Here is a 20,959-nt window from a genome sequence, read left to right on the forward strand (position 1 = left end):
AATCTTACCATTTGCAACAAAATGGATGGAGCTAGAGTGTATTATACTAAGTGATATGAGTCAGAGAAAGACAAATGACATATGATTTCACTCAGGTGTGGAATTTAAGAAACAAAACAGATGAACATAGGGGAAAGAAAAAAAGGAGAGGGAGGCAAACCATAAAAGACTCTTAACTATAGAGAACAAACTGAAGGTTGCTGGAGGGGAGCTGGGTGGGATGATGGGCTAAATGGGTGATTGGTTTTAAACATAGAATTTGTTGTAATAAGCAGCTGGTGTTATATGTCAGTGATGAATCACTAAATTCTATTCCGGAAGCTAATATTACACTATATGTTAACTAACTGGAATTTAAATAAAAACTTGAAACATTAAATAAAACAAACTGACTACACCCTAAATAAATAAAGAAAAGAAAATAAAGAGAAGTTAAAACTGATAAAACAGAAAAACATAGAAAAAGAGACTGCTATGAACAAGTATATACCAAAGAACTGGACAACCCAGAAGAAATGAATAAATTCCTAAAAACATACAATCTACCAAGACTGAAAAAGGCAGACTAGAAAATCTAAATAGACCAATAATGAGTAAGGAGATTATATCAGTAATTAAAAACCTCCACCCTAAACCCCAGGACCAGATGGCTTCATAGGAAATTCTACCACACATTTAAAGAAGAATTAAGGCAAATCCTTCACAAATGCTTCCAAAAAATTGAAGAGGTGGGAATACTTCCAAACTAATTGTACAAGGCAAGAATTATCCTGATACCACAGCCAGATTAGAACACTACTAGAAAACTACAGACCAAAATTTCTGATTTCTCAACAGAGAATTCAGAAATTCAAAAATTCAAAAATTCTCAAAAAATATTAGTAAACCAAATTTGGCAACATATTAAAAGGATTATATACCATGCCCACACAAGATTTAACCCTGGGATGCAATGATGATTCAACATATGCAAATCAATAAATGCAATATATCACATTTACAGAATGAAAGATAAAAATCACCTGATTATCTCAAGAGATGCAGAAAAGGCATCTGACAAAATACAGCATCCTTTCATGATAAAAACCCTCAACAAATTGGGTATAGAAGGAACATAACATTAGAAAGACCTTATTGGACAAACCCACAGTTAACATCATACACAATGGTGAATGGTATAGATAGATATTCCACTAAGATCAGGGACAAAACAAGGATGCCCACTGTTACTACTCTTATTCAATGCATGGTTGGAAGTCCTAGTCAGAGCCACTAGACAAGGCAAAGAAATAAAAGGTATACAAATGAGAAAGAAATGGGTGCCTGGGTCGCTCAGTTAGTCGAGTGTCTGACTCTTGATTTCAGGTCAGGTCATGATCCCAGGGTCGTGGGACTGAGTCCCATACTGGGCTGAGTGCTTAGGTGGAGACTGCTTAAAATTCGCTCTCTCTCTCTCTCCACCCCCCCACCCCATATGTTACTCCCCCCAACTATTTCTCTCTAAAATCTTATTTTTTTTAATTTGAAAGATGTAAAACTCTCATTACTTGTAGATGATAGGATCTTATATATAGAAAATCTTAAGGACTCAAAAAAAAAAAACCTGTTGAAACTAATAAATGAATTCAGTAAAGTTGCAAGATACAAAAACCAACATCCAGAAGTCAGTTGTGTTTCTATACACTAACAACAAAACATCTGAAAATAAATAAAACTATCCCATTCACAGTAGCATAAAAAACAATATTTAGGAATAAATTTAACCAAGTGAAAGATCTGTACAAGGGAAATGAAAAGACTTTGATGAAAAAAAATTGCAGATGCAAAAAAATGTAAATATATCCATGTTCATGGATCAGAAGAGTTAACATTGTTAGTTAGTGCCCATACTACTCAAAGCCATCTATACGTTCAATGCAATTACTACCAAATTCCAATGGCATTTCTTTTTACAGAACTAGTAAGAATATTAAAACTTGCATAGAACCACAAAAGGACTCCCAATAATGCAAGTAATCTTAAGAAAGAATAAAACTGTAGGCATTGTACTTCTTGATTTCAAAGTATACCACAAACCTGTAGTAATTAAAATAGTATGGTACTAGCATAATAATAGGCACATAAACAAATAAAACAAAATTGAGAACTCAGAGCTAGATTCTTCCCTATACAGTTAACTGACATTTGACAAGGGGGCTTAGAACACTCAATAGGGAAAGGATAGACTCCCCAACCAATACTGCTGGGGAAACTGGAGAGCCACATGCAGGAAAATCAGATTGGAACCCTATATTACATCATTTACAAAAATTAACTTGAAATGGGTTAAAGACTTAAATCTAAGACCTGATGCCATAAAACTCCTAGGAAAAGACATAGGGAAGAAGTTTTTGACATTGGTCTATGCAGTGATGGGTATGACACAAAAAGCATAAGCAAAAATAGCAAAAATTAACACGTAGGACTACATCGAATTAGAAAGGTTCTATACAGCAAAATAAACAATCAGTAAAATAAAAAGAAACTACAGAATGGAAGAAAGTATTTGTGAGACACATTTGATAAGCAGTTAATATCTAAAATATATAAAGAACTCACACAACTCAATAACAAAACAATCTACATGTAAAATGGAAGAAGAACTAAATAGATACCTTCCAAAGAATACATCCAAATGGCCAACATGTACATGAAATGATACTCAACATCACTTATCATTAGGGAAAGGGGAATCAAAACTACAATCAGAGAGGTGCCTGGGTGGCACAGTGGAAACACCCTCCACCTGGCTTGCTAACAGTGTGCCTCACCCCTTCCATCTCAGCCTGGGCAGGAATATTCCCACAGGGCTGTGGGTCCCCTCCCACAGTGAACTGGTGCAGACCTTGCTGGCATCATGTACTTTACCCCCACATTCTCTTATGGACATGCCCTCTCCAACATGCTTTTGGCAAGAGACAATCCAAAGTAGTGACACAAGCCTCATAGGGTACCAAAATACTCCAATGTGACTCCCATCCCAGGAAGAAGAGAAGAGAACCACACACACACACACACACACACACACACACACACACACACAGCAGTCCAACTGCAGCCCCAGCAGTTGGCTGGGGGCAGACATCTGGTCTGACTGCAGGCCACATCCACCATCAAAAGCTTCACAGGAAAGAATATAGGGAGCGGGCCCTGCAATTTGGTGCTACAGCAGATCTGACAATGCTTGGTCTGACTGAACTCAAGCCAAAGGTGGCCTCAGTCTGGCCTAACAATAATACAGGGACCAAATCCTGCCCACAATAGGCCAAAAGAGTCATTGCAGGTGACTGGAATGAAGACAAATGGGGCTCGGCCACAATAGCAAGGTGCACACAACACACATAAGAAACCACTCTGAAGCATCAGGTTCTGGTGAATAGGGGACATTGACTGCAGGACACTATAGGACCTCTTAAAAAGGCCATTACTTTCAAGAGAAACAGATGTAGCTGAATTTCTTAACACCTAGAAACAGACACAGAGAGTTAGACAAAATAAGGATCCAGAGGAATATGTCCCAAATGAAAGAAGACAAAATCACAGCAAGACAGCTGAATGAAACAAGCATAAGTAAAATGTCTGATAGAGAATTTAAGGTAATGGTCATAAAGATACTCACTGGACTTGAGAACAAGAGTGGAGGACCTCAGTGAGATCCTCAACAAAGAAATAGAAGACATTAAAAAAAAATCAGAGATGAAGAACTCAATTAACAATTAAAAACACTGGATGGAATACATAGTAGACTAGAAAAAGCAGAAGAACAAATCAGGACATAATAATGGAAAGCAATCAAGCTGAACAGGAAAAAGAAAAAAAATAATAAAAAATTAAAATACATTAAGGTAACTCAGCAAAATCATGAAGTGTAATAACATTTGCATTATAGGTTTCCCAGAAGTAGAAGAGAGAGAAAAGGGGGCAGAAAATTTATTTGAAGAAATAACAGATGAAAACATCTTGAATATGGGGAAGGAAACAAAAATCCAGATTCAGGAGGCACAGAGAACCCACAACAAAATCAGTCCAAGGAGGTCCACACCAAGGCACATAAAATGTAAAAAAGTAGTGATAAAGAAAGAATTCTAAAAGCAGAAAGAGAAAACAGTTACATACAAGGAAAAATGCTTTCAAAATAAAGTGTTTCAAAAATAAGCTTTCCTTTAAAAAAATTTTTTTTAACGTTTATTTATTTTTGAGAGAAAGAGAGTATGAGGGGGAGAGGGACAGACAGAGAGGGAGACACAGAATTGGAAGCAGGCTCTAGGCTCTGAGCTGTCAGCACAGAGCCCGATGCGGGGCTCGAACCCATGAACCCTGAGATCATGACCTGAGCTGAAGTCAGATGCTCAATTGACTGAGCCACCCAGGCACCCCTCAAAAATAAGCTTTCTATCAGCTTATTTTTCAGCAGAAACTTCGCAGGCCAGAGGGAGTCACATGATATATTCAAAGTGCTGAAAGGGAAAAGAACACTCTATCCAGAAAGGCTATCAATCAGAATAGAAAGAGAGATATAGAATTTCCCATACAAACACAAATTAAAAGAGTTCATGACCACCAAACTAGCCCTACAAGAACTATTAAGGCTGACTCTGAGTAGTGAGGAAAGATCATGAGTAGGAATAAGGAAAATAGGAAGCACAAAAGCAGTAAACTTAAGTATATCTAAAAAATCAGTCAAGGCATTCATGAAATAAATGCATATTATACAGTGGAACACCATATATCTAAAATGTTTGAGAGGGAGAGGAGTATAAATTTAGTACTTTTAGAGTGGGCTCAAACTTAAGTCACCATCAGCTTAATATAGACTGCTATATGCATAATATGTTATTTGTAAATTTAATGGTAACCACAAATCAAAACCAGTAATAGATGTGCAAAAATTAAAGAGCAAGGCATCCAAGCATATTACTAAAGTAGTCAACAAACTATGAAAGAGAAGAAAGGAACAAAGAACTACAAAAACAACCATAAAACAAGTAACAATATGGCAATATATATGTATCTATCAATAATTACTTTGAATGTAAATGGACTAAATGCTCCAATCAAAAGATGTAGGGTGAACAGAATGGATAAAAAAACCAAGACCGGTTTATATGCTACCTACAAGAGACTCATTTCAGACCTAAAGACACTGGCACATTGAAAGTGAAGGGATGGAAAAGCATTTATCATGCAAATGGAAGTGGAAAGAAAGCTGGGGTAGGGAAACTTGTATCAGACAAAACAGACTTTAAAACAAAGACTGTAACAAAATACAAAGAAAGGCATTATATAATAAAGGAAATACGCAACAAGAAAATACTATTCAAACATAAAGAAAGTAATCAGTAGTAATACAATAATATTAGGGGACTTTAACACCCACTTACATTAATGAAACAGAAAATTAACAAGGAAACAGTGGCTTGGATTGACACATTGGACCAGATAGATCTGACAGATATATTAAAAACATTCCATCCTAAAACAGCAAACACAGAACATTCTCCAGAATAAATCATATGTTAGGACACAAAACAAGTCTCAATAAATTCAAAAAGATAAAACTCATTTCATGTTCTTTTCTAACCACAATGCTATGAAACTTGAAATAAACTACAAGAAAAAATCTGGAAAGAACACAAATATATGGAGGTTAAATAACATGCAACTGAACAATGAATGGGTCAACCAAGAAATCAAAGAAGAAATCCAAAAGTACATAAATAAAAATGAAAGTACAAGAGACCAAAATCGTTGAGATGCAGTAAAAGCCATTCTAAGAGGGAAGTTGATAGAAATACAAGCCTACTTCAAGAAGGAAGAAACATCTCAAACAACTTAACCTTACACCTAAAGGAGCTAGGAAAAGAACAACACCTACACCAGTAGAAGGAAGGAAATAATAAATTTTAGAATAGAAATAAATAGAAACTGAAAAAAAACAATAGAATGAATTAATGAAACCAGGAGCTAGGTTTTGAAAAGATCAACAAAGCTAACAAATTTTAGGACATTCATCAAAAATAGAGGACTCAAACAAAGTCAGAAATGAAAGAGAATTAACAACGGACACCACAGAAATACAAAGGATAATAAGAATATATTCTGAAAAATTATATGCCAACAAACTTGACAACCTAGAAGAAATGGATAAATTCCTAAACTGAAATAGGAAGAAATAGCAATTTGAACACACCAATTACCAGCAATGAAATTGAATCAGTAATAAAAGAAAACTCCCAACAAACAAAAGTCCAGGACCAGACACAGGTGAATTCTGCCAAACATTTAAAGAAGAGTTAATACTTACTCTTCTGAAACAATTCCAAAAAATAGAAGAGAAAGGAAACTTTCCAGACCAGCATTACCCTAATACCAAAACCAGATAAAGACACTGCAAAAAAAGAGAACCAGAGGCCAATATTTCTGGTGAACATAAAAATCCTCCACAAAATATTTGCAAACTAAAGCCAACAATACATTAAAAAATCATTCACTACAATCAGGTAGGATTTACTCCATGGTTGTAAGGCTAGTTCAATATTCGAAATCAATCAATGGGATACATCAACAAGAGACAGTATAAAACCCATATGATCATTTCAAATAGGTGCAGAAAAGCATTTGACAAAGTAAAACACCCATTTATGAGAAAACTCTCAACAAAATACATTTAGAGGGAACATACCTGAACATAATAAAGGCCATATATGAAAAACCCATAGCTAACATTGTACTCAATACTGAAAAACAGATGTTTTCCCCTAAGGTCAGTAACAAGAGAAGGATGTCTACTTTCACTACTTTTATTCAACACAGTAATCGATGTCCTAGCTGCAGAAATCAAACAAGGACAATAAATAGAAAAACATCCAAATTTGTAAGGAAGGAGTAAAACCGTCACTCTTTGCAGACGAACTGATAATTGTATATAAAAAAAAAACCCTAGAGACTCCACCAAAAAACTGCTAGATGTGACAAATGAATTCAGTAAGGTTGTAGGATAGAAAATCGATATATGAAATCTGTTGCATTTCTAGATCCTAATAATGAAGTAGCAGAATAAAAAATTAAGAAAACAGTCCCATTTACAACTGCACCAAAAATAATGATATACTTAGGAATAAACTTAACTTGTATTCTGAAAACTTTAAAACATTGATAATAGAAACTGAAGATGACACAAATGGAAACATATTCCATGCTCATGATTTTGGAGGACAAATATTGTTCAACTGTCCAAACTACCCAAAAACAAACTGCAGTTTTAATCCAATCCTTACCAAAGTACGAATAGCATTTTTCACAGAACTAGAAACAATACTCCTCAAATTTGTAGGGAATCAAAAAAGACCAGGAATAGTCAAAATTATCTTGAAAAAGAAGAATGAAAGTGGAGATATCACAATACCAGATATCAAGATATACTACAAAGCTATCGTAACCAAAGCTGTATGGTACTGGTACAAAAAAAAAAAAAAGACCCATAGATCAATGGGACAGAATAGAGAACCCAGACATAAACCCATGATTGTACAGTCAATTAATCTTCAACAAAGGAGGCAAAAATAGACAATGGGAAAAGATCTCTTTAGCAAATGGTATTAGGGGGGACCTGGGTGGTTCAGTCAGTTAAGTGATCAACTCTTGGTTTTGGCTCAGGTCATGATCTCACTGTTTGGGAGATTGAGCACCATGTTGGGATCTGTGCTGTCTGTGTGAAGCTGAATATGGCATTGTTGACTCACTGTTTGGAATTCTTCCCCCCCCACCAAAATAAATAAATAAATCTAAAAAATAAAACAAAACAAAAAAAAACAACAACAAATGGTGTTGGGAAACCTGGACCATTTCCTTATACCATATGCAAAAATAAACTCAAAATGGATTAGAGTTCCCAATGTGAGACCTGAAACCATAAAAATCCTAGAAGAGAACATAGGCAGTAATTTCTCTGACATCAGTCATAGTGGTGTTTTTCTAGCTAGGTCTCCTGAGGCAAGGGAAACAAAAGCAAAAATAAACTATTAGGATGACATCAAAATAAAAAGCTTCTGTACACCAAAGGAAACAATCAACAAAGTTAAAAGACAACCTACTGAATGGGAGAAGATATTTGCAAATGACATATCCAATAAAGGGTTAGTATAAAAAATATAGAAGAACTTATACAACACCAAAAGGCACTCCAATTAAAAAATGGGCAGAAGGCATGAACAGACATTCCTCCAAAGAAGACATACAGATGGCCAAGATACACATGAAAAGATGCTCAACATCACTCATCATCTGGGTAATGTAAATCAAAAAGACAATGAGGCATTTTTTCCCACCTGTAAGAATGGCTAGACTCAGTAACACAAGAAACAACAAATGTTGGCAAGGATGTGGAAAAAAGGAACCCTCTTGCACTGTTGGTGGGAATGCAAACTGGTGCAGCCACTGTGGAAAACAGTAGGGAACTTCCTCAGAAAGTTAAAAATAGAATTACCCTATGATCCAGTAATCACTCTCCTTGGTATTTACGAAACAAATACAAAAACACTAATTCAAAGGGATACAGGCACCTCTATATTTATTGCCACATAATTTGCAATAGCCAGACTACGTATGGAAGCAGCCCAGGTATCCACTGATATGTGTATGTGTGCGTATAATGGAATATTACTCAGTCATAAAAAAGAATGAAATCTTGCCATGCTATTTGCAATACATGGATGGAACTAAAGGATACAATGCTAAGTGAAATAAGTCAGTGTAATACAATACCATATGATTTCACTCATATGTGGATTTAAGAAACAAAAGAAACTAAGAATAAAAGAGACAAACCAAAAAAAAGTCTCTCAAATATAGAGAACAAACAGATGGTTCCCGAGGGGAGGTGGGTGGGGGGATGGGTTAAATAGGTGAAAGGGTTTAAAAGTACACTTATGGTGATGAGCACTGAATATAGAGCACTGACAACTCACTACATTGTACACCTGAAACTAATATAACACTATGTTATGTTATACCAGAATTAAAATAAAAAAAAGTTTATTTTTACAATATTTCCCCAAGAACAATAGAGTCACTTATATTGCCAGAAATAGGAACCAGAAAAAAATTTCTAAATTTAAGTAGTGTAAAAATTGCTTTTAGATACATTCAGAGTACAGCAGTTCTTCCTTATCCATGGTTTCCCCTTCTAGGGTTTCAGTTACCTGGAATCAGTTTCATCCAGAAACAGATGATCCTCCTTTTGAGGTATAGTCTGAAGGTCAATAGTAACTTAATGCTAATGTCGTAATGCCAGTGTCATTCACCTCACTTCATCTGATCACATAGGCATTTTATCATCTCAAACCATCACAAAAAGGGTAAGAGAGCAACCACATTCATGTAACACTTATTACAGTATATTGTATAATTAATTTATTTCATTAGTTATTGTTTACTTATTATGCCTAATTTATAAATTACTAAATTTATAAATACATACACTTAAAACATAATTTATGAATTAAATTTTATCATAGGTATGTAATAGAGGAAAATACATAGTACATCTAGGGTTTAGAACTATTCATAATTTCAGGCATCTCTTAGGGGTCTTGGAAATATCCCCTGTGGATAAGGAGGGACTACTGTACTCAAGAGGATCATCCCCTAATGAGTTTAAATCACCAGATATAATTTGTTTTTCCCCGAGGCCACTGAGATATTGGCCAGAATGTTAGTCACCACGCATTAATCATTTGTTAATTCTGAACTTGAGTGAGTGGACCAAACAATGACACAAGGCACCTTTCACTCTGTGGACCCACATACTTCCACTAGTTCCAGAAACTATATGTGGATGGAAGCAGGGCTCTCAGAAAAAGCATTTGTATGTTAGCCAAGAACCAAATGTCATTTAAAATGACTGTGTGCCTTGAAACCACAAAAGGAAAATATTAGCATTGTAATTGTAATCATATTTGGCATTTGAAATTTGTTAACATGAAAGAGAAAAAAATAAGGCAACTCTGGCCTTCCTACCCTCTTGGAGTGATTCAGGCAGACAGACTCAAGATCTCTACTGAGGCAGGGGAGCAGCCTGGTGCCTATTTCAGGAAGGTGCATCAGTACCTGAACCCAGGAAAGAGGAATGTAGAAAATGGCTAATTCAATTTTCATACAGAGAGTGATATTTCTGACTTCCTAGAAAAGTAGAACATTCTGAACTCCCCAAAGAGCTCCTTCCTGAGTAGCAGCGGGCTGGTGAAGCCAGTAAAATTTAACCTGTTTGTGTAGACAGATTCCCAGAGGACATGACAAAGTTCAGAGGAGGTTGTAGAAGGAAAACAAGCCAAACCAACCATTATGCACTCATAACACCTGGATAGCCCTGAACTGTATCCTAGAGAAAGGTCCCAGAATTCTAATGAGTCGCCTTTTCATTCCTTCCCTTCGGTGAGGAGGCACAAACACAAAAACACAAAACAAAAAGAGGATCTTAAGAGTAAATAAAGACCCATTTTACCGTCGAGAAGGGCTTTTAAGAACCTGCTGCCAGAAAGCCTGATCAATATTGACCTGTAAAACCCGTTACGTATGCTTGGTAGTCCAGGGAAAGCACAGGGCCGCTCCTTTCTTTTAGAGCCCCTTCTCCGTGGCTCCCAGACCTCACAATAACCTGGTGGAAGATTTGAGGGCTCAGTCAGAGAAACTGAAAGCTGCTTCCATTTATTTTGCAGACAATTCCTATCATTTCCCTTCCATTTTTTCCAACTGATTACCATAATTTCCAATCATTAAAGTTTACAGATAAGCATTGTCTCTCTGAAGCTCCATGTTATCTCAGTACATATGTGTGTAAATCTTCCATAGTCTCACCTGAGTTCTAGGTTATTATCATGGTCCATGTGGGAAAAGCTGGAAAAATAGAATGAACTCAGTGGCATTTCAAACATTTTCACTTTGGTCTTGCTTTCTCTAGATGGCACACAATTTGAAATTCTGTCACAATGAAATTCTTTTAAAATTGGTTTTGTTTCTAGTTTTAAAGCAATGCCAGCCTCTACCAAAGAAGTTTTCAACACCTATGGTACAACTTAGTAGCTCTTCCTGGAGCCCCTACATAGCTACAAAGTTAATTAAAGGCTGAGCAGTTTGAATGAAAAGCATTACTATTTAAGAATCACCATTTAGGTTTCCATAAAGCTATTCATTGACCTCACTCATTTTATTGAGAGAAAAACACATATATAATTAAACGCAAGGAGCTTAATGGAATAAATGTAGAAAAAGTTCTGAAGTAATAAAACCATCCAAAGGTCAGTGTAATGGTGTAAGGTAAGAAGAGTAGTGTCTGGGATCAGCACTATCCAACAGAACTTTTTTTTCTTCCAATAGAACTTTTTGTGGTGATGGAAATGTTCAATTCAATATAGTACCACCCACCTCTTTGGCAGCTGAGCGCTTGAAATGTGTCCTGCTGTGACTGAGAAACTGAATTTTAAATTTTACTCCATTTTAATTAATTTCAGTTTCAATAGTCATATGTGGTTAATGGCTGCTGTATTGGATAGTGCAGAAGTGGAGAAACTTATATTTATAAGAAAAGAAAAGCAATCAAAATAAGGACAGAAAAGAGTAGAATTTAAGAGAGGAAAATATACTAATCAAGACAGGTCATCAGAGGAATTCACATGGAAGAAATGGGCTTTCTAAGAATAGAGAGCCACAAGTTAGACACCCCGATGGCACAATCTCCAGATACAAATGAAGTCTCCACTATGGGCCATAGAATGTGCACTGAAAACTAACTCAGGTTTATTGGAATCTACTGAGGTATAATAACTGCATAATCCCAACTATGTTGACTTTAATTAGATCGCATCGTCATCTTTTTTCACATGTTATCATCATGTAGATCTTTCCATTGTGTAAATGACATACAAATTAACCATAGGGGATGGCTTAACCTCTGTGAGTCCCTTTTAGGCTCTACTTTGTAAAATCATTATCTACACAATTTTACATAATAGATCTTATGTATTTTTCACACAACAGAAACACCCAGCTGATCTTCTGGAGCAGGATGATGAGGGATCCCTCCCCATGCCTCCACACTACTCTGCATATGGCTAGTGAACCAGAAGAGGTTATAAAGAGGATAAGGTAAAGGTAAAAACGGTTCCCCAGGTAACTATGTAAACATTTCTCTCTTGAGTCAGAGGACTTAAAGCTGAATACAGTTTAAAACAGAATTTATGTATTTCAAAACATTTGTCTTAAATGTTTGATCCGAAACACTTCTCTTCTTCCATTATTGTGCTTTTCAAGGTATTAAGAGAAAAAGAGAACTGTAAGAAGACATCCTCAACTGATTATTACTGTGCTCAGTTAGATTTAATTAAGTTCTCAAAAGTGGTACAGTATTTTATTGGAACAATTCCTTTATGAATCATTCATTTATCCATCTAGTATTCATTGAACATGAATATAAGCCAGTTATCTATCAACACTGGTGATATGAGACTCAAAAAAAGTCACCTTTCCTGTCCTCAAACTGTGCACAGTCCAGTATAGAGAAAAGTAGGTAACTGGTTAAATAAGAGGCATGCCCAGGGTATCATGGGAACATACAGGAAGAAAACTTAATGGAGGAGGCAACTAGAAAATTATCATAGAGAACATAATAACTGATATGAGTCAGGTGAAGAGGAAGGCATTCCTGCATGAGATAACCCCATAAGACAGGCAACAGTAGGTGTTGATATGAAGAATTTATTTTAAAGTAATTGAATATGAGTTTTCTTGGGATATCTAGATCAAGCTACCTGGTAGATAACCAAATATAAAATCTGAAGATCAGGGCAAAACATGGGTGAGATATGCCACTCTTAGCATATTCTAAAACCCTAAGAGCTAGTCGGCTTCCTTTTGAGCAGTGTGCAGAATAAGAGGGTTAAAGGGACAAGAGCAGGAGGCGAGGAGAATCCCAGTGTGGAGGGCATGAGGAGAGAGAGAGAAAGCCCAGGAATGTGGCAGGAGAAGAATTATCTGAGGAGCAAAGTGAAATGAGAGTGTATTATCACAGAAGCCAAGAGAGTGGATGTCTCAAAGCTCTAAACATCAACACATTTAAATATAGCCAGGAAATCCAGTAAAACAAAAATCACCTATAGTTTGACAATAAGTGGGATCATTGACAAATTTTCCCTGACCAGTTTCAGCAAAATGGTGGGGAGGAGCCAGCTACAGTGGATTGAAGAGTGAATGACAGATGAGAAGTCAAGACTGTACATGAATAGAAGTATTCCTCTGAAAATTTCAGATGAAGAGTGATGTTCAGAATGTTGATGCCTAGGGACATCACTATCCGTACACAAAGTCAGTCGTATCACTATCAATGAGCTCTAGAATGTGGTGAATCTTATGGTCGAGCTTCCTTAGACTCATAATTATAGGTTCTGATCCAAAGCATCTTTATGGCCAACAACCCCGAATATTAGTGAGGAGCAAAGAAGATAATGGATGTAAAGATTCGGGCAAACTAGAAATTACGACACAAATGTTAGTTATTATGGCCATTATTACTACAATTTGGTCTTGTTAAATTTCGGTCTGTATATCAGCCCAGTTTATATCAGAGTTGAAAAACAAATTGAAAAGTCTGCCTGATGGAGTTTGTGGAGAGGAAACATCAGTAGTTAACTTATGCATTATGCATATAATTTAGACTCAAGAGATCCAATGGATAACTGCAGCAAACTACAATTGCCCTCTTTAGACAGCTCAATGTGAACTTCCGGATAGAAAGAAAGCATTCCAAAGTCCTATGTAATTGGATTTGATAATAACGGGAGGATTGGCTGCTTGCTTGCTTCGCATTTCAGTTTGATAATTTGAATAAATTCTTTACACAAATTGTAACTGCTGTCATTTGGATAACACTCCAACTTGAAAATTTGGATCACTGGGTGCAGACCCTTGCCAGCTCTAAACAAATGGAGGTTGGCTAACAAAGGATTTGAAGGGCATCCTTTCCTTGCTATGGAAGTCTCCAACAGGGGCAAGCTTTTCCTGTTGCTACCGTATTCAAAATAAAGCAGAAGTTTATAAAACTTCTTGGAGGCTTCCTCCTTTACCCATAGAATCTTCAAATTCAGTATAGTCTTTCTTTTTGCCTCAGATTCCTTTGCCTTATCTAAAATAAACCCTTCACCCCTGCCATTCAATAAATAATTCTCTTTACACCTTTCTCACTTTTGGCACTACGTGTTCTATTTTTAAAAATCTATTATTCATTAAGCCAAAATGGTTGAGCACTTATTATATTTATTCAGGGGATGTAATCATGAGCAAGACAGAATTTCTGCTTTCAAGTACAGTGCTGGGGGCACCTGGGTGGCTCAGTCGGTTAAGCGTCTGACTCTTGATTTTGGCTCAGGTCATGATCTCCAGGTTTGGGAAATCGAGCCCTGTCTCAGGCTCTGCGCTGACAAGCACTGAGCCTGCTTGGGGTTCGCTCTCTCTCCTTTCTCTCTGCCCCTTCCCATGTTTGAGCTCTCTCTCTCTCAACATAAATAAACTTAAAAAAAAAAGTACAGTGCTAGAATAGAGACATATCCAGGAGAATAATTTACTCTCCCAAAGGGCCACAAGGTGGCAAGGTACAGTAAAGTTTCCCAGAGGAAGTGCTATTCAATCAGAATCTTAAAGGATTCTGATGTTTAGACGGGAAAAGAAAAAAAATATTTTATCTCATTTTGATCTGTAAGTTCCCTGAGATCAGTGATTCTTATTTAACTTTGTTTCTCTTAAAGTGCCTGCCGTGGACTGAATGTTTGCCATCCTCTCAAAATTCATGTATTGAAATCTAATCCCCAGTGTGACGGTATTTGGAGGTAGGACCTTTGTGAGGGTGCAGCCCTCACGAGTGGGAGTAGTGCCCTTATAAGGGAGACACCAGAGACCTCTCTCACTCCTTCTACCATGGGAGGACGCAGTGAAAAGATGGCCAGCTATGAACCAGGAAGTAGGTTTTCACCAGATAACAAATCTGCCAGCACTGTGGTCTTGGACTTCATAGCATCCAGAACTCCGGGAAATAAATGTTTTTTGTTTGAGTTGCCCGGTTTATGGTATTTTTGTTATAGCAGCTTGAATAGATTAAGAAGGTACCTATTTACAGTGATTTGAAAATAAGGACCCAAAACTACTATTAAATTAAGTCCAAATGCCGTGAGGTATCCTTTCTCATCTTTCTGCCCTCCCGTTCTTCTTGAACACGGTACAATGTATAGGGTTTGTGTTCTTATTATATTAGTTTAAAAGGTTTCACAAACATCTGTCTCCTTCAATCTTCACCTTCCTATTTAGGCTGCCTACCCACATCATGCTTCCCAGTTAATGGTTTAAATTCTTATTGTCTTCATCTGCCTTAGAAATTCAGAGGTACAGTGGGTTGCCTGGGTGGCTTAGTAGGTTAAGCGTCCAACTTCGGCTCAGGTCATGATCTCACAGTTTGTGGGTTCGAGCCCCATGTCGTGTTCTGTGCTGACAGTGCGGAGCCTAGAGCCTGCTTCAGATTCGGTGTCTGCCTCTCTGCCCCTCTGCTGGTACACTCACTCCTTCTCTCTCTCTCAAAAATAAATAAACATTACAAAAAAGAAACTCAGATGTGTAGCTAATTCACTTAGGTCTCTTGAAAGTAGCTGCTCCATTCTACACTTTTCAGAAGATCTCTACAAATCCCCAAATCAAGAATTCTCAAACTTAGATTAACCGGAGTTCTCAGCCATCAGATGTGATGCTGCATCTCATACAATGCTAATCTTCTGCTATGTCCTTTTTAGCTCTCGAGATTTATATATATGTATATAGATCCTTTCTCCATCGCTCCAAATCTGTTACAGGGAATGACTATTCTGATGTCTTAAAAATGAAGCAAGAAACTAAAGATAATACCATGTTTAGAAGACAGAACGTTTGGGGTTTCCAGAATTTATGAAGAAAGTCCCCAAATACAGGAAATTGTGGGCCTGACCAATCAGGATGCCTTTCTGTGATAAAAACAAGCAAAAGCCAAGCACTATCAAAATAGCAGTAGCCACTGCCAGTGTTACAGGTAGTATGGACTTTTGAAAACCAGTAATGAGAGCTCCTTCACAACTGTAATTAGCCATTTGTGGTGCTACCGTTACTATAGCTAGAGTTATTTTTCAAATGTGAGGTAGAGAAATTCTCTTTGGCTGGAGCCTGAAGCTGTTATTTATCAAGACTAGTCTTTTGCCTCTTTTCTTGCTTTCTTTCTTTCTTTCTTAAACTCCCCTACACTCATCCCGAAGCGAATGCTCAAAGAAAGCCACCCATTTGAACCTTAGCATGTTGCACGCCACACTGGCTATTCTGTTAGTCCTGTTTCTTTGCTGCAGTACACAGTCTGGATTGTTCAGCATTGTCCTTTGCTGTGTCTTCAGGAGATCGTTATATCGATATATAAAAACCAAAAGACATATGAACTAAATAACCAAAAAGTCAGCTTGTGTCACTTTGAGCAAGGTACCTAACTTTCCTGGCCTGTTTCTTTCTCTATAGCCTTTAAAAAATAGAGGTTGCTATCAAATTATTTCTCAGGTCCCTTTAGACCTTTCATGCTATGATAGGTTTTGGGGGGTAACTTACATACAAGGTAAACCTCACCATAGTATTACAATACCTACATTTAAACTTCTAATTTATCAAACCTGCTTTCTAACCACTTACATGGTGGCATATGGGCGATCTATACCAGATTCCCTATGTGGCTTTTAAGTAGCACTGAGCAATAAAACTGAGGAATGGATACCAACGTAGTATGATAACATATGTGTGTGAATGTGTGGAGGGGCATGTGGTGTGTGTAACGGACCATACGCTGTGGTACATCCTTCAAAGGACAAACTCAGGATGCTGTGAAAATTATGACTACATTTTATCCAGGCTTTGAGTTCAGGATTTAAAAGATGACTAGTAAATGAGGGACATAGGGGTGAAAAGGGCAGGTCAAAGAAAAGTTCAGGTGGGTGAACCTTGAGGCATAAAAGGGCTAGATAACATCATTTTCCTAAAAAGAAAGAGAGCCATAGAGCCAAGAAGAACCAACATTTTTTCTTTTTGGATCATTGCTCATTAATAATTCATAGCAATTTTTTTTCCTTTAAAGGCCTTTTCAGTATTTATTCACGATTGGCAGCTGCCCGTTTTCTCCTCTCCTCAAAAAACTCAAAATATCCTCACTTGTATCTTTAATCTTTTCCATCTTTGCATATATTATCTTTCTTCCCGCCAGTAACTATCTGCCGTTTTTATGAAAACACAGTGTTCATCCAATTTGCTAAATAAATCAAAGGAACAAAGTGGGCATGTATGTGTTTCACAACATCCTGTGCTCAGAAGAGTCCCATGTGGGGTGCCTGGGTGGCTCAGTCAGTTAAGCATCTCACTCTTGATTTCGGCTCAGGTCATGATCTCAGAGTTGTGAGATCAAGCCCCACATCAGGCTCCATGCTAAGTGTGGAGCCCACTTAAGATTCTCTTTCTCCTTCTCTCACTTCCCCTCTTCATGTGCACATGCAGGCTTTCTCTCTCTCTCTCAAAAACAAAACAGAGCAAACGAAACAATGAAAACACACACACACACACACACACACACACACACACACACAAACAAAAAATAACCAAAAACTAACCATGCTTTGTGTAATGCTCTGTTATCACCATCTTGATATTAATTTTTAAATAAGAGGCTCCACATTTTCATTTGGCATTGGGTTTCCAAAATTACATAGCCATTTAGGAAGCAAAGGTAAATTATTTTGGTTGTATTTGAGTAGAGGTAATAAGCAATATTCAATTTGTCCTGCATTCTTTTATATGTCACTTCCATGTCCAAAATTTTGCCCACTTCTCTTCATTTTCAGTACTACCACTACCTATAATCCAAGTTACCATTGCCTTTTTCTGGTGTTACAGAAATAACTAATATTAGGCAACGTAGATATAAGAAGTTGCTAGAGGGGCACCTGGGTGGCTCAGTTGGTTAAACATCAAACTTTTGATTTCGGCTCAGGTCAGGTTGGTGAGATTGAGCCCTGAGTCAGGCTCTGTGCTGACAGCATGGAGCCTGTGTGAGATTCTCTCTCTCTCTCTCTCTCTCTCTCTCTCTCTGCCCCTCTGCTGCTCATGCATGGGTGTACCCTCTCTCAAAAATAAACATTAAAAAAGTTACTAGAGATAAAGAGGGATATTTTATAATGATAAGAGAGTCAATTCATTAATAATATATAACATATATATATATATATATATATATATATATATATATATATATATATATATAAATACACACACACACACACACACACACACACACAATGACAGAGTCCCAAAATAAATGAAAGGCTGTTAGAAATGAAGGTAAACAATTCAATAATAGTGGGAGACTTCAATAACCTTTCAATAATGGATATTATAACTAGGCAGATGATCAACAAGAATATAGAAAACTCGAACAACACTATAAACCAACTAGATATAATGTACATTTACAAAGACCCCACCACAGATGGGGTGCTAAATATTCTGTGTTTAGCAGAATACACATCATTCTTAGGTAAACATGGAACATTCTTTAGGACAGATCACAATCTGGGTCATAAAACAAACTTTTTTTTTTGTTTACATTTTTTTTTAACGTTTATTTACTTTTTGAGACAGAGAGAGACGGAGCAGGAACAGGGGAGGGTCAGAGAGAGAGAGAGGGAGACACAGAATGTGAAGCAGGCTCCAGGCTCTGAGCTGTCAGCACAGAGCCTGATGCGGGGCTCGAACTCACGAGCTGTGAGGTCATGACCTGAGCCAAAGTCGGACGTTCAACTGACTGAGCCACCCAGGCGCCCCATAAAACAAACTTTTAACTTGAGGATTGAAATCTATAAAGTATGCTTTCTAGTCACAATGGAATAAAAGTAGAAATCATTAAGAAAAATTGGGAAATTTATAAATATATGGTGATTAAAGAAAATATTCCTAAATAACCAGTGGGTCAAAGAAGAAATGAAAAAATAAATTAGAAAACATTTTAAGGTAAATGAAGACAAAAACACAATATGGCTATATATAAAGAAGAAAAAAATAAATGTCTTAACTTTTCAGCTGAAGACACTGGAAAATAAGCACAAACTACACTTAATGTAAGCAAAATGAAAGAAATAATAAGTATGGGAGTAAAAAATCAATGAAATAGAGAATAGAAAAAAAATACAGAAAATAAATAAAGCCAAAAGCTGTTCTTTGAAAAGATGAAGAAAACTGACGTGACTTTAGCTAGAGTGACCAAGAAGAAAGGTGAGAACACTCAAGTAACCAGAATCAGAAATTAGAGAGGGAACACCACTACTGACCTTATGAAAACAAAAAGGATTACAAAGGAATCTTATGAATAATTGTGTCAATAAATTAGATAATTCAGTTGAAATGGACAAATTTCTGGAAATACACAAACTACCTGACTCAAGAAGAAAGAGACAATATAAGTGAACCTATAATAAGAGAGTTAGTGATTGAAAACCTCTCAGAAAAACCCAGGCACAGATATCATCACTCCTTAACTCTACCAAACATTTAAATGATTAATACTACTACTTTACCCACTCTCCAAAAGTAGAAAAGATATAGAATAATATTTTAAGGAAAGCATTCCGTCTACAATAGCATCACAAAAGGAAACAGCAAAGAAGTATAAAGCTTGTAGTGTAAGCATGACAAGACATAGTTAAGAAAAATTTTTAAAGATTGATAATAAATGAAAAGACATCTATCTCATTTTGAGTTATTTCCTCAAAATGTTAATCATAGCGTTGCCATACGAATAAACCAGCAATTCCTCTTGTAGGTATATACCCAAAAGAATCATAACATATATACACAAACTTGTACATAAATGTTTACAGCGTTATTCGTAGTAGCCCCAAAGTGAGAAAAATCCTAGTCCCCATGAGTTGATGAATGGCTAAACAGCATATGGCATGGCCACAGAATGGAACATTATTTGGCAATAAAAAAAGAATGAAGTATTGATACATATTATAATGTAGATGGACCTTTAAACCATCATGCTAAATGAAAGATGTCTGACATAAAAGACCACATACTGTATGATCCATTCATTATATAAAATGTCCAGAATGGGAGTGTTTCTGGAGACAAAAAGTAGATTAGTTCATACCTAAGGATATCACATACTTTAGTACTTGCTTCCTTTACACAGATTGTTAGCTCAGTGGTTTACAACGTGGCCTCTGATGTCAGAAAGCCTGTGCTCCGATCCTGGCTCCTCCCTTTATTAAGGAGAGACCTTGGGAAAATCACTTCATCTCTCTGAGCCTCACAAAATACGTTTCAATCATGCTAGGAAAAAGGCAAGTGGTGTCTAGGCATTATTATTTTTTTTAATTGGGGCAAATTCAATTAATTTTTCCACAAAATTGCAAAACATATCTTCAGAGGACTGTGTAAGGATTCAACGGAGATTACGCGGAAGCTCCAGAAGGACTTGCTAAGTGGTAGCTATTGTTATTAGTTGATGCTAAATAATTTAATAAATGAATGATTTTTCAAGACTAAAAAATACGGTTTCTATCTCTAAAACCTATAGCCAATGCACTCCACCCCAATTCTTTTGATAAGGTTTTGATAAGTCCTGAAATACCTATCAGGTCTTACTTCCCATGTCGAATATTTAAAAAGAATTGTCAGTTTCCAGCTTTGTAGGCTAAAAGGAATGCTCAGGTTTTGTTTGTTTTCCCCTTCTGGTATTAAACTTTCTCTTTCCTTCTGACTTGTGCACTACAAACAAAACTTGAAAAAAGCTGATAAGGTTCCCTAGCTTTGGAAAAACAGAATATACACT

At 36.6% G+C, this 20,959-nt stretch overlaps 1 protein-coding gene across 9 annotated transcripts in view; it reads right to left on the reverse strand.

The window, feature by feature from the left end:
• NOL4 (nucleolar protein 4) overlaps positions 1 to 20,959 on the reverse strand; it is a 429,971-nt gene that overhangs the window by 47,264 nt on the left and 361,748 nt on the right. Inside the window, exon 11 of one of the 9 annotated variants that reach the window (XR_009604343.2) lies at positions 10,057 to 10,146. The exons of the other annotated variants lie outside the window; for them this stretch is intronic. The gene's annotated coding sequence lies outside the window, so the exon portion shown is untranslated. The remainder of the gene's footprint in view (positions 1 to 10,056; positions 10,147 to 20,959) is intronic. 9 annotated transcript variants of the gene reach the window in all.

This window comes from Panthera onca, chromosome D3, assembly GCF_046562875.1.
Source record: "Panthera onca isolate mPanOnc1 chromosome D3, mPanOnc1 haplotype 2, whole genome shotgun sequence".
Classification (NCBI taxonomy): domain Eukaryota; kingdom Metazoa; phylum Chordata; class Mammalia; order Carnivora; family Felidae; genus Panthera; species Panthera onca.